This window comes from Triticum dicoccoides, chromosome 4B (assembly GCF_002162155.2).
Source record: "Triticum dicoccoides isolate Atlit2015 ecotype Zavitan chromosome 4B, WEW_v2.0, whole genome shotgun sequence".
NCBI lineage: Eukaryota > Viridiplantae > Streptophyta > Magnoliopsida > Poales > Poaceae > Triticum > Triticum dicoccoides.
This window is the reverse complement of record NC_041387.1, coordinates 546,360,489-546,372,585: the sequence shown is the minus strand read 5'-3', so window position 1 is coordinate 546,372,585 and position 12,097 is coordinate 546,360,489.

Sequence of the window (12,097 nt, the reverse complement as noted above, 5' to 3'; positions counted from 1 at the left end):
AAAGCGGCAACCGCCTGGGCGCCGACACGCTGAAGTCGGCGCATCTGCCGGTGGGCCGGACGAAGACGGGCTTCAATGTTTAGAAGCTGCTCATCGATGGTTCGGGGGGCATTAGCGGCGATCTCCTCACCGCTTGCCCTTCGCGCCTCACGAGCAGCCTCAATGGCCAGAGGGACTGCCTGCGAGTGAACAGGGAAGAAGTCTGCCAAGACAAAAAAGAAGCAAGTCGAAAAATCAGAAGTCGGCCTGACACATAGTCGGAAGCCCGAAGAAACGAAAGAAACTTACCATCAGCAATATCCTCGATCTCGTGGAAGCCGGAGGTCAGCATCGCCTCCCTGTCAGTCCAGGAGGAGCGCTCGCTCTCGAACTCGGCCAGGAGAGTGGCCTCCTTCTTCTCGGCCTCGTCTTGCGCCTTCTTGAGCAGCTCCTTCTGCTCGGCCAGCTGCGCCGCCAGCAGGTCGCACTCCGCGGAAAGCTTGCTACACTCCTCCTCCTTGGCACGCCGGGCGGTATTGGCCTCGCTCAGCTGCTCCTGAAGAAGGGCGTTGGCTCCTGAAGAACGAAAGAAGAGACAAATAAGTCGTCAACAAAGAAGATCACCGGGAAAATCTGGACCGACTGCTCAGCAGTCGGCCCGAATCTCGGGGACTACAGCCCGCGGGTGCGCCAGCGCGCCCCCGCGAAGAAGAAGAACTTACTCTGGCTTTCCAACAAGTCGGCAGCCTTCTTGCTCAACTCCTCAACATTGCGGTTGAAGGCAGTGGCGCGGAGGTTGTGATACTCCTGCAATAAGTCATTGAAGACAAAGTTAGTATTTGGAGCTCGCCAGAGGGAGTTCTGAACCGCCTGCTCAGCAGCCGGCCCGGAACTCGGGGACTACACCCAGTGGGTGCTGAGGGAGTTCCGAACTAGGGGGTGTCCGGATAGCCGAACTATCATCATCGGCCGGACTCCAAGACTATGAAGATACAAGATTGAAGACTTCGTCCCGTGTCCGGATGGGAATTTCCTTGGCATGGAAGGCAAGCTTGGCGATACGGATATGTAGATCTCCTACCATTGTAACCGACTCTGTGTAACCGTAGCCCTCTCCGGTGTCTATATAAACCGGATGGCTTTAGTCCATAGGAAAAACAACAATCATACCATAGGCTAGCTTCTAGGGTTTAGCCTCCTTGATCTCGTGGTAGATCTACTCTTGTAACCCACATCATCAATATTAATCAAGCAGGACGTAGGCTTTTACCTCCATCAAGAGGGCCCGAACCTGGGTAAAAACATCGTGTCCCTTGTCTCCTGTTACCATCCGCCTAGACGCACATTTCGGGACCCCCTACCCGAGATCCGCCGGTTTTGACACCGACATTGGTGCTTTCATTGAGAGTTCCTCTGTGTCGTCACCGATAGGCTCGATGGCTTCTTCGATCATCATCAACGACGCCGTCCAGGGTGAGACCTTCCTCCCCGGACAGATCTTCGTATTCGGCGGCTTTGCACTGCGGGCCAATTCGCTTGGCCATCTAGAGCAGGTCGAAAGTAACGCCCCGGGCCGTCAGGTCAGATTTGGAAGTTTGGACTTCACGGCTGACATCCGCGGGGACTTGATCTTCGACGGATTCGAGCCACAGCCGAGCGTGCCGCACTTTCACGTTGGGCATGATTTAGCTCTGCCGCCGGACAGTACCCTGGAGGCCGCACTCGAAACCACTCCGATCTTCAATTCGGAGCCAGCTCCGCAGATCGAGGATGGATGCCTAGACACCGCCTCGGGGGCTGCAACCTCTAAGGCGATAGAGCCGAACACTGACTTCGTCCCTCATAAAGCTCGTGACTCCAAGGTGTCGGACTCCTCGCCGGACTCCGAACCTCCCGCGCCCGCCCTGATCGAATCCGACTGGGCGCCGATCATGGAGTTCACCGTAGCGGACGTCTCTCAACACTCACCTTTCGGCGACATCTTGAGTTCGCTAAAATACCTCTCGTTATCAGGAGAGACTTGGCCAGATTTTGGTCAGGATGGCTGGGATGCGGACAACGAAGAAATTCAAAGCCCACCCACCACTCACTTGGTAGCCGCTGTCGACGATTTAACTGACAGGCTAGAATACCACTCCGAGGACATCGACGGTATGGACGACGATGCCGGGGACAACCAAGAACCAGCACCTAACGGGCGCAGGAAAGCCACCCCATCCCACAACGTATGCATGGTGGACACACCAAAAGGAAGCGACAATGAGGAAAAACGGGATGTGGCGAAGGACAACTCCCCCAACAGACAAACAAAGCGGCGACGCAAGTGTCGCCCGAAGACCGGCATCGACAAAAACGGTACCCATATGGACCCGGCCCTAGAGCAGGGCGAAGCAGTGGACGACGCACACTTCAACAAGCAGCCAGCCGGACATAAACCGGACAAGCAACCCATCCCCGACGAAGATGATCTCACATCACTAGAGCATAGGAATCTCCATAACAGGCTTGTCGCCACTGCAAGAAGTTTGAAGAAGCAAAAGCGGAAGCTCAAAACAGCAGAGGACGCACTCAGAATGAGATGGAGCAAAGTACTCAACACCGCAGATAAATATGGCACTAGTCACCAGACAAAGAGCTACCCGAAGCGCAAGCTGTTGCCCGAATTTGACGAGGAGGCCTTAGAGCCCCACAGTCAAAAAAGAAAGAAGCCGCCTGGCCGGATAGACGACCAGATGACAGGCCAAGAGCAACCAGGGGTGCCGCACTCAAGCCGGCACACGATCAGCATAAAGATCCTCGGAAAAAGGATAACCCGGCCAGGTCTATTTATGGGCCAAAAAAGAAGACCCCAGGAAGTAACACAACCAGCCGAGCATTTGAAGACAACGGCACACCCAAATACAGGGGCGCCGCACACCCACTATGTTTTACCGACGAGGTACTGGATCATGGATTTCCAGCGGGATTCAAACCCGTAAACATAGAGGCATACGAAGGAACAACAGACCCCGGAGTCTGGATTGAGGATTATATCCTACACATACATATGGCAAGAGGAGACGATCTCCATGCCATAAAATACCTACCCCTCAAGCTCAAAGGGCCGGCTCGACATTGGCTTAAAAGCCTCCCAGAAAATACGATTTGAAGTTGGGAAGAGCTTGAGGATGCGTTTCTAGCAAATTTCCAGGGGACTTATATCCGGCCTCCGGATGCAGACGATTTAAGTCACATAACTCAACAGCCCGGAGAATCAGCACGCAAATTCTGGAACAGGTTCCTCACTAAAAAGAACCAAATAGTCGACTGTCCGGATGCTGAAGCCTTAGCAGCCTTTAAACACAACGTCCGAGACGAATGGCTCGCCAGACACCTCGGCCAGGAAAAACCAAGAACAATGGCCGCACTAACAAGCCTCATGACACGCTTTTGCGCAGGGGAAGACAGCTGGCTGGCTAGATGCAGCACCAGCGACCCGAGTACATCCGAAATCAGGGATGGAAATGGGAAATCATGACGCAGAAAAGATCAGCGCCGGAATAAGGAAAATGGCCCAAATAGTACGGCGGTCAACGCCGGATTCAAAAGCTCTCGGCTGAACAACAAAACACTGCCCCTCAAGGACAACAGTGACGAGCTATCCAACCTAAACAAGATCCAGGACAGACTGTGCCAAATACATGGTACCTCCGGGAAGCCTGCAAACCATACCCACAGAGATTGTTTGGTCTTCAAGCAGTCCGGCTGACTTAACGCCGAACACAAGGGGCTCGACACACCAAGTGAAAGTGACGAAACCCAAAAGCAGCGCTCCGGAAACCAAAAGACTTTCCCACTAGAAGTCAAAATAGTGAACTCACTTCACGTGATAACACGCAGCGTGGCACCTGCTATACCAGGACACCATCCGCAGACTGGGGATAGAACCCACCAAAATTCGCTATAGAAGCACTTCCTTCAAAGGAGTGACGCCAGGCCTTTTAAGCCAATTTTACAGGCTCTGTACCACTAGAGGTCGTGTTCGGTTCATCCGACAACCTCCGTCGCGAAAAGCTCACTCTCCATCGCCCCATTTAACAGTCGCCCTTAAGCGCTACTGGGGCGTGAAGCTTTCGCCTGCTTTAATGCAATACAACATTACGCGTCTCTTACGCTTAGGAATGCCCGGTCCACGTGGCATAATCTCACAACTCTGAGTGTCCCTCGACCACAGAGAATGTGCGACTGCTTCAACACCCACACATTAATCAGACCTTGCAGGTCAAAGTCCCTGAAAAACAGGTCATTTAGACCTCGGACATGGTTAGACAAGTCCGGCGTAAGCTAACAAGGGGCTTCCCAGCCGCATACCCCTTTTCTTAGGGGGCCGCGCGCATAAATGATGAAAGCCAATAAAGCTCAACTTTCTTCATCTTCCAAATTATACTTTATTTTAATACAATTTTTGCATGATATTTCTTAGAAACTAAGTCCTTCTCTTTTACAGATGAAGCACGTGCTACACCCGTCCAGGATACAGCACAACGGAGACACAGGCGCAGACGTGCAGTAGGGACCCGTTGCAAGGATTCTTTTCAGATTAAGACCCTGCGTAAACCTTTCTTACTGTCTCTTGTTGATACACATCCCCCGGTTTCCTACCAGAGCCGAGGAGGAGGCTGGCGTTTTGGCATCGGCCGCGTCAGAAGTTCCCGCCTGTACCTGGACACTAGGGGCTTAGGGCTCTATTCTGCCCGATATCATAAAGACCGAACACCTCAGGGAGTGTTCGGCGTCTCGAGTTAGGCCTTATATGCATCAGCTCCGAATCATGTCTTTGGTCAAATGTTGGGTTTGCCCGGCTCCTGTGTTTTGCTGCCTTACGTTCCGTATCATCGGCTGACGCGGCACCAGGAGAACTACTGCGATTGTGCCCCGGTTCGGCCGGGAGAGCACCTCAGTAGAGAAAGCCAAAAACTGACTGTCATGATAGAGCGAGAGACTGGTCAACCACATCGACCATTGGAATGTTTAGAATTCCTCCGCTTTGACAAAGGACCGCTTCCCGGTCAGGCACATACGCGCCCCAAGTTCGGAGAAGCGCTGTGCCATCAGGGGCTATATAGTAGCCCCACATTCGAGCTCCTATGGCTAGGTGAAAGTGATAAAGCATTATAGTCCGGTTGCCTAGTTTACTATGCTATCACCTCCTTAAAAGGACCAAGACGTTGGATTAAGTGTGAAAAAGCGTTTTTCTTTTTGCAAACAGCCCCGCACAATGTGCGTGGGGGCTGAAGCCAAAGACTGCCATCTTTCAGATTATACATACATATACGGCCGCACAGGAGATAGTTCAATACTTGAACACACAAGTATAAAAAGTCATTGCATTATAAACATGATCTTAGAAATCATACATGTCATTCAAACATAACATCTTTCGAGCACTGCGACTCTATTATACGAGCGCCCTGCAGGACTTCCTCAAAGTAATGCTCGGCGGGGAATCGGCTTTTGTCCGAACCCCGGGATGCAACAGCGGTGGCATCCATTGCCGCCCAGTATGTTTTACCACGGCGAGAGCCATCCGCGCACCTTCTATGCATGCCGACCGCTTCATCACCTTAATATGTGGCACTGCCCCAAGGAATTGTTGCAACAAGCCAAAATAACTCTTCGGCTTGGGCCTTTTCGGCCACAGATGAGTTACCACATCCATCATGGCCAGTCCGGACAATCTATTCAGCTCAGCCCACTCAACCAGCCGATCACTCAACGGAAGTGGACGCTCCGGACTATGGAATTGAGACCAGAAAAGCTCTTCCATTTCATGATCCTCCTGGCTTTGAAAGTGCACGACTGCGTCAGCCGCACTCGCCGCCAAGTCCAGATAAGGATCCTCCGCATTATACAATCGGCCCAGCTGAGCATACTTCGGATCCGTGAACTTCCTACGCAGCATAAAGGGCTTTCCAGCCACAATGTCTCCGACCTGACGCAGTTCCTCCTTCATAGCCCGCATAGCACTACGGGCATCCTTGGCTTCGGCATCGGCCTTCTTCAGGTCCTCTTGCTCCGCTCTGTGTTCTCCTTCTAGAACCTCTACGCGGTCAGTAGCAACTTTTAATTTCATGGCCATTTCGGCCATCTCCTCCCTGCTTCGGCAGTGAGCAGCCTTCTCGGCTTCTAGCTCTTCCGCTGCCTTCAAGGCAGCCGCCTCGCTTTTTCTGGCTTGCTCCTTGGCCCGAGCAAGTTCTGCTCAAAGGTCTTCCACAGCAGCAGCACCATCTGTATCAAGCATACAACTTGTAAGGAATGGGCATCAGCTCCCTTACTAAGTGACCGCGGCGCAATCACATACCTTGTGACTCATCAAGTCATTTATTGACCAGTGAGATGTATGCATCTGCAGCGTCGAGTTGCTTCTTCAGCTCGACGAATCCATCCGTCCGGCTGGCCACCGAACGTTCCGCCACCTGCATAGGAAAGGCGACAGTTAATAACTGAGATTATGATCCTAGGCACGCTGTCGTTTTCGACAGCATACCAAGTCTCAAGGGCTACTATATAGGGCGCACTTCATGTGCAAAACTGTCAACAGGTATGTCATTTTTTGCGTACCTCAAATCTCGTCAGTAAACTTCCGACGGCCTCATACAACTCGCTTTCGGCGGACGAGATCCTCTCAATCACATTACCCATTAATGTGCGGTGATCTTCTGAGATGGACGCCCTCTTAAGCAAATCCTGCAGCTCCACCGACCGTACTCCAATGGGTGCCGGACTCTCCGGCCCTGCCGGACTCGGGGAGACCCTCCGCGACGACACCTCAGGGTCGTCCGCCCCGTGCGATGGGGCGGCAGATGGAGGCGTTTCGCTCTCCATCATCTCCGGACGAAGGTCTCCCGAAGATGAGCTGTGCTGATATAGGCTGAGATCCGAACTGCAAGGGAAAAACTTCGGTTACCTTTAGACATTAAGCAGGGGTGTCTAATAATTATAAAATCCCCCTTTTTACTTACGGCTCGCTAGAGGGCTGATTCCTCCGAGGAGACAGTACGGCCGGGGCGCTTTCTGGTGCAGGACCTTCCGGTACAGATTTCTTTCCCCGCTTTGAGGCCTTGGCCTCCGGGTCTTCGGGAGCGTTCCACTTCTCCCCCTGGAAGGAGGGACTCTCGATTCCTCCCTTACTAAATGCCTCCTTGGCAGAGGTGACAGTTTCCCCGTGCCCCCCTTCGCCCTCATTTGAAGGTGCAACCTCCAACATTTTGATTAACACGGGATCCTGCGTGGTCTCAGGGAGGGGGGACGGACACCGTATCAGTTTTGCTTGCGCTATCCACTCCTGTCCAGGGATAGCTGGTTAAAAGGCAAGCTCACAATAAAAAAATGGATGGTGTGTCCGGACACAGGGCTACTTACTTGAGTATCCGGGCGATTGCAGCTTAGGCCAGCGTCCTCGGTCAATTCTGGATGCGTCTCTTGCGATCCGAAGAACAATTTATACATCTCCATGGGAGTCAAACCCTTGAAGTGTTGAAGAGCTCGCGGCCCCTCCGGATTAAATTCCCACAGGCGGAGGGGGCGACGTTTGCAGGGCAGTAGGCGCCGGATCAACATGACCTGCACCACTGCGACCAGATTGATCTCCCTTTTTTGGAGGACTCGAATCCGGTCCTGCAACAGGGGGACGTCTTTGGGCGGCCCCCAGTCACGCCCCTTGTTGACCCATGACGTCAGCTGCTGTGGAAGGCCCGAGCGAAAGACGGGCGGCGGCTTCTGCCTGCTGCCCCGGGGAGCGGTGATATAAAACCACTCCTGTTGCCACAAGCTGAGCTCCTCTTGGAAAGAGCCCTTGGGCCATGGAGCTTCAGCCCTCTTGCTTATAACCGCCCCGCCGCACTCTGCCTGACGCCCCTCAATCATCTTCGGCTCCACGTTGAAGGTTTTGAGCCATAAGCCGAAGTGAGGGGTAGTGCGGAGGAAGGCTTCACAAACGACAATGAATGATGAGATATGGAGGATGGACTCCGGAGCCAGGTCATGGAATTCCAGCCCATAGTAAAACATGAGCCCCCTCATGAAGGGATCCGTCGGGAAGCCTAAACCCCGACGGAAGTGAGACATGAACACGACGATCTCGCCAGGCTCGGGAGTTGGGATAACTTGCCCTCGGGTAGGCAGCCTATGCGAAATCTCGTAGGTTAAATACCTGTCATCTCTCAGCTTTAGCACGTCCTCCTCCGTGACGGAGGAGGGCATCCACCGGCCTCGTAGATTAGGACCAGACATTGTCGAGGATCGAAGGTACCTGAATTCGGAGCCCTGGGTGTTGGAACTCAGGGAGAGGGCGGATTCGATAGAGGATTGAATAAAAAGAACGGGCCTTGGTCTCATTATAAAGAGGAAGAATACCAAGAGCCGTCCCCGTGACCGTTTGGAACCCGCCTTCGATGGAGGGGGCGTGGCAACGGGCGTGGTTGGGTTACCCACGTCCGTATTGATGGGAATCCCGGAATAAGGGGAACATGATCTCTGCTTCGACAGGACGTGCCAAGGAAACCGCTTCGCTAAACGTGCTGAAGTGGTACAATAAAAACGTTTCAGATAAAGGCTTGGTTGTGGTGTGACGTCACGCCACGGAATACGTCAGCAGATTGGACTTGTGTGAATATTATTCTCTCTATGGTGGTATGTGGAAATTATTTTGCAGAGCCAGACACTATCCTGGTGTTCACAATCTTCTATAAAATATTCGGAGCAGGAACCCGCCTTGCAATGCCGAAGACAATATGCGCACCGGACTCGTCGTCATTGAAGCCTGGTTCAGGGGCTACTGAGGGAGTTCCGGACTAGGGGGTGTCCAGATAGCCGAACTATCATCATCGGCCGGACTCCAAGACTATGGAGATACAAGATTGAAGACTTCGTCCCGTGTCCGGATGGGACTTTCCTTGGCGTGGAAGGCAAGCTTGGCGATACGGATATGTAGATCTCCTACCATTGTAACCGACTCTGTGTAACCCTACCCCTCTCCGGTGTCTATATAAACCGGATGGCTTTAGTCCATAGGAAAAACAACAATCATACCATAGGCTAGCTTCTAGGGTTTAGCCTCCTTGATCTCGTGGTAGATCTACTCTTGTAACCCACATCATCAATATTAGTCAAGAAGGACGTAGGGTTTTACCTCCATCAAGAGGGCCCGAACCTGGGTAAAAACATCGTGTCCCTCGTCTCCTGTTACCATCCGCCTAGACGCACAGTTCGGGACCCCCTACCCGAGATCCGCCGGTTTTGACATCGACAGGTGCGATGGCGCGCCCCCACAGAGAAAAACAAGAATCAAAAAGAAGAAGGAAACATACTCGGACGGCCGTCCGCGCTGCCAGATGCGCCCTAGTTCAAGTTTGAAGGGCGTCGCCTTCAGCGCGCAGCTTCGCCTGAACGTCCAGAAGTGCTTGATTCAGCGGCCCGGTGCCGCCTCCGCGCACCCACTCGGTGGGCGCGGCGCTTGTGGCCTCGGCGTCTAAGGTTGCCGAGCTGGCGGCGCCGGTCTCCCGAGGTCGCGGCGCCGAGGTCGCCCTCTCAAGACGGCGGCGCACCGGCGAGGCGACTTGGAGAAGCAGCCGCGCCTCTGCCTCTTCCGTGACCGGCGGCTCCGATGGACCCACCGGCTGTTTGCCATGCGGTCTCCCAGACGGCGGTGGAGGCGGCAGTGGCGGCACGAGAGTGTCCGACATGGAAGCCTTGCCGCTCTCCTTCTCCACGACGGGGTTCTCGGTGCCGGCCTCCCCGGTCTGCCCCGTGAACTCCGGAGGCGGCGGTGCAGACTACAGTGGGGGGACGAGCATCGCCGATCAGCAACGCGCAGCCTCCTCGGCATGCTGTCTCGCCGCAAGGGTGGCTTCGGCATCCTCCAGCTTCTTCTGGGCGGAGGCGACCGCCCTGTCGGCCTCCACCTTCTCCGTACGTTCGGCCTCCTCCTCCTCGCGCTTCTCCCGCGCATTTCACTCCGTCGCCTCCCGGAGGTCGGCGGCGGGGTCGGCCCGCCGAGTATTGGCGAACGTCTCTGCCGACCCCATGACGGAGGGGACGACGACTCTCTCAAGGGAAAGAGGGGCCCCGAACAAGAATGGAGGGAGTATAAAAGAAGACTCGGACAAGATCCAACGAAGGAAAATAAAAAAGCGTGAAGACTTACGCACAGACTAGCGGCGGCCTTCTCACTTCCCTTCAGAAGCGGTTGGCCTTCGCGGCCACCTCCTCCCGTCTGGTCGCGGCGGCCGCCCCCTTGAACTTCTTCAATTTACTGCCGGGCGCACTCGGCCCGGCGTGACGCCTCTTCGCGCCGCCTTGGCCCGCCAGGCCGGCGGGGGAGCCAGCGGCCGATGAGCCGACCCTCGGCTGGTGGTGCGGGGCGACTTCCCCTTCGGCGTCGTCGTCAGGCCAGTCGGCAAATGTGGCCGAGGGCCTGAAGTCGCCTTCTGCTCCTCCTCCCCCGCCTTCGGCGTCGGCTTCCATCGCCGCCGCCCCCAAGTAGGGGTCGTCGACGTCGCTCTCCGCATGATCGGGGACATACTCGCGGGGCTGTCTCGTGGCGCCGGCTGCAGGCTGCATAAGGGGATTCTAGCTCAAAAGAAACCGACAAGAGTCAGAAACCGGAGTCGGCCGCAAAGAAGACAAAACAATAGAGGGACGCGACTTACCACTGGTGGGGGGTTGTCGCGCGAGTACGGCTCCTTGCCGAACGGCCAGTCCTCCCCGAACTCACAGTTCGCGATATAATTCACCATGTTTGCCACCTCCACGCGGGGCATCTCCTTGGTGCACATCCGACTCGGGTCTCGGAGGCCGCTCATCTGACAGATCAGGGGAGGCCGACCTTGGAGCGGGAGAAGTCGGCGCGCCACGAAGGCGGCCAGCAAGTCGGCCCCGACGAGACCCTCCGACTGCGTCAAGACCCGGAGTCGCGCTACGGCGGCGGCTCCGGCAGGAGTCAGCGTCTTGACTCTGTGAGACCAGCTGGGGAGCCTCCCAGTTAGGGGGGCGGTGTTATAAGGCGGCAGGTTGACCCAGTCGCCGTCGGAGGCGAGGTTCTTCACGTAGAAGTATGAGCGCTGCCACATCTTCACCGACTTGATTAGCGTGATGGGAGGAAAGGGGTTGTCGGCCGTCGAGCGCCGCATCGCGATGAAGGCGCCGCATTGAGCCGGCATGCCGGCGATGTGCGTGCCGAGCTTAGAAGAGAAGAATTCTCCCCACAGCTCGATGGTGGGGAGAACACCGAGGAAACCTTCACACAGAGTGGCAAAGGCGGAGAGCAACACCACCGTATTCGGAGTGAGGTGGTGCGGTTGAAGGCTGTGGAACTCCAAGAACAAGCGGAAGAAGCCGCTCGCCGGCAGCCCCAGGCCGCGCATGAGGTGCGAGCGGAAGATGACCCGCTTGCCCTCCTCCGGCACCGGCCGGATCTCCCCCTCCGGCGCGGCACGGGCGCGCACGAGGTCTGCACTGGGGAGACGACGTGTCCGGCGGAGGAACTCGATGTGTTCCTCTTCTACCTTCGAGCCGTCCCATACGCCGGAGCGCACGGCGGGAGCCGCGGCGAAGGAGGAGCTCATTGCCGTGGTGTGAAATGCTCTTGCTCAACGGCGGAGGCAGGAAGGAGAGAAGGCAAGACAAAGCGGGGGAGCAGGGAAGAAGGGCGCGCGTGCTGTGCCGCTCCGCTCCCCCCCACCTACTTATAGCCCTATGGGCTGAGAAGCCGAGGGGGCGGGCATGGGATTAACTGCGCACGATGCCCCCACGCCGCCCCATGATCTACCCCACGAAGTTACTGCACGCAGTAACGACGTGGGAAAACTAACCGTCCACGGCCGCAGGGGATCCGTCCGTATGCCGAGGCACGGTAGTGGCGGGCCCCACCTGACGGCCCGTCCCGTCGCGCGCGTGGGCAGGCAGACTGCCCTCTCCATGTGGCGCCGCGCGATAAGACCACCCTTATGGCTGCGGGGAAGCGTATCAGGCACGCCGCCTGGTTTCCCGCCGCGACTTTTGAGCTGCGGCTCTTCGCTAAATATCCAACTCTCGACAGTCGGCCCCAGGGAAGACGGCAGCCGAGTTCCAGAGTCCCATG